We start from the raw sequence: 3,340 nt of genomic DNA, 5'->3' as shown, positions 1-3,340 counted from the left end.
AGTCCTGATAACAATTATTCACTATTGTACCACCTGAGTGCTATCCCCATCTCCTTTCATCAGCCCTGCCCAGACAAATTGGATACCACTCAGTGGAGATTCCCCTTCCTCCACACCCTCTGAATCTAGGCTCCCTCTTGAAAGCTTGTAAACCAGTCACTTCTTGCCTTTGTAGTCCCTCTCCCTCTACATTTTGGGTAGCCAATGTTCAAGTTGCCCATCCCTGTCTACTCTGTGTATGGAGGGGGTGGGAATGATCCTTGCTGTAAACATTTGTTCCCTCTTTTGAGCTACAACATCCATAAATGTAGGTCAAGTTCATCAAATTGTATCAGATTACTCTTTTTTTCCTCTTCTTTCTTCTTCTAGTTGAACTCGATCGTCCAGCCATTGAAACCAGGTCAAGTGTGTATTATCTGCAAGTGTGGATGTTCTTGTGCATATGCCCTCAGTTCTTATCAGCTGGATGCTTCACTCTCCACTCTAGTTCTCTGTGGCTATGTCACTGACTCTGGTTATGTACCCAGGTCTTGCCATACTGCTGGCCAGGTCTCCACCTGGGTTCACAGGAGTCTATTGAACATGGTAGGACTACCTTGCAGCTTCATTGCTGTTTTTCTGTCACTTCCCCTTATTGGTGACCAATGTGGTCACCAGTCAGAGTGCATGTCTGCTCGTGTATTCCCATTGAGTCTTAGTCTTGGAAGGGGGTTTGCCCTGAGGGGACCTGACCACTTGCCTTGATGTCTCCTGGGTGAGCTATTTGCTTGTTCTTATAGTAGTCAGTTGGACTGCCGTTATTGTTTTGTATTTTTCCTGTCAGTGTTTCTTTCAAGAAGTATCTTCTGTTCTTCAAGCTGCTCCAGGCTGGTGGAGTGATTTATTTTTATGATATAAATTTTAAACTTTCACAGGGTCATATGATTTGGAGACTTAAAAATACATAAAGACTTACAAATACATGTGTGAGCACACATACATGCACAAGGGTAAGTCAAAAAGTCTTGCTACAATAGTCTTCCAATCACGTGTTGTTGTTGTTGCCAAGTGCTGTTGAGTTGGTTTCGACTCACAGTGACCCTGTATAAGGTTTCCAAGGAGCAACTGGTGAGCTTGAACCACCAACCTTGCAGGTCAAACTGACTATGCAGTCCAGCACGTTAACCCACAGTGCCTCACCAGCATGCCAAACAAAATTATTACAAACAAAATGTGTTTAAACATGTCTCTGTGATCAGTGGATGGCTGTAGACAAGACCTCCCAGTGAAACAGTTGTCTTAGTCTAGTTAGAGGGCCTTCAAATAAAAGCTACGTTTTGTGCCATGAAAACAGTGATTTTGACACCAGGACTAATATCAAATTTTCAAAAATCTTAGGTGGATATCTTCTCAAGTCATTAAAGCTTTGCAACAAGTTTATGAACTATTGCCCTATATAAAACAACAATTTTTAAATGGATCAAACATTTTAGGGAAGGTTAGGAAGACCTCAAAGATGAGTCAAGAAAACATTTTATAGCAAGGAGGGGAGTGATTAACGTTACAGTCTAGGAGCGGAGGTCCCTAGGACCATCAAGGGAGAAGAGCAGAGAGCAGGACCCTACCTGGAGAAGCAGTGATGCCTGAAATGGAGCCAGAGATGATGACGTGGAGCTATGGAGCAGCTGGAGACTTTAGATCCAGAGAGGGAGAGCGACTGTGTGCTGAAGACCTGGGGGGTATGGAGGAAGGATTGCATGGAGGGGATTGTAACCATGGCAATGAGATGATATACGATACAATGAATGTAAAACTAATGTTCTCCCATGTAAACTATCACATAATTCACAATAAAACATTTCAGAAAAAAGAAAAAAGATGAGTCAAGAAAAGACTGTCAACCTCAATGAAGAAAGTGCTGCTAAAGTCCAGAAACAGGTGGAAAAGACACTAGACTCACCGCTGATGTGATAACTAATGAAATTGGGGCCTCACCTGTTCCACATTTTTTTCATTTTAAGCCTTATCAAGCTTTTGGCAAGATGGGTGACAAAACACTGCACAAGGATCAGCTAGCTCAAAGAACTGATCTTTCTATCAGTCTTTTAAGAAAGATAAGAGCTAATAGAGATGGTTTTATTAAATTAATCTTAACTCTTTTCTCAGGATGAAAAGCTGATTTGAAAAAAAAAAAAAAATCTCTTGATGAGGCACTCCCAGCTCATATGCTTTCCCCATTAAAAATGGTATGTATGAGTCTGACTCACATTGTAGCTTGTGTGTGATGGTTAATGTTGTCCTTAAGTGTCATTGAGTCTGTTCTGACTCATAGTGACCTAGGGTTTCCGAGGAGTGACTGGTGAGTTTGAACTACTGATCTTGGGGTTCAAACCAACTTTGCGCTCAATTTTTATTCTACAGCAGATTAATTTGGTTAGCCTATAATCCTCAGTGGTCTAGTAGACAGTAGACTAGTTGTTCTTCCATAATGAAATGTAATTACATGCCATGATGTGATTTGATGTGATCAATTGAAAGGGGAGTTTCCTTGGGGGGTGTAGCCTGCCTCCAGTATATATGAAGGGGCTTCAAAACGTTTGTAGAAAAATGGAACTAAAAGACACTGGGATTTTTTATGAACCTTTTGAAGTCCCCTGGTAAAGGGCTGGTCTGGCAAAGTTCACTATCTCTTGGCCCTGTACTCCTTTTCTCACTTGATCTCTGAATCCTGGGATGTCAAAATCTCTGGCCTACCCCCTGCAACCTCCCCCCCCCACACACACACGTCCTGCAGATTTTGGATTCAACATGCCTGCAATTCCATGAGTCATTTCATATACATAAATCTCTCACTTTCTGACATATCTTTATATATGTTGCAATTATTTTAAGTATTTATTCATGTGTTTCAGGAGTCAGCAAACTTTTTCTAAAAAGGAAGAGAGAGGAGAGGACTTCCGGTGCTTCCCTGACTGGGCAGCTCAGGTAGGGCAGTCTCGGGGAAAAGGGGCGGAATTGCACATAGGAAGCCTCTGTCTAGCAGACAGATAGCCTTTGAACAAACATAAGATCTTATAAATCAACATTCTGAACTTGTTTTTTTAAAAGATCAAATTACTGAGGAATTACAGGCATTTTGAGCTTTTGCCTGCCTGCACGTGGCTCCCACTTCCATGCCCGCGCCGGCCAGTGCCTCTGCCCCCTGCAGAACTTGGAATGCAGGGCTAGAGCAACCTCACTTAGAAGGCTGCATTTCCAGAGAAAAGGAAGCATAAACTAACAAAGCCGAACAAATAGAGAGGGATATCGGTGTGGATATCAGGAAATTCGGGGTACCCACGGTACAGAGAGACTGAGAGAG

This window comes from Chrysochloris asiatica, unplaced genomic scaffold (assembly GCF_000296735.1).
Source record: "Chrysochloris asiatica unplaced genomic scaffold, ChrAsi1.0 scaffold00204, whole genome shotgun sequence".
NCBI lineage: Eukaryota > Metazoa > Chordata > Mammalia > Afrosoricida > Chrysochloridae > Chrysochloris > Chrysochloris asiatica.
This window is presented reverse-complemented; position numbering follows the sequence as displayed.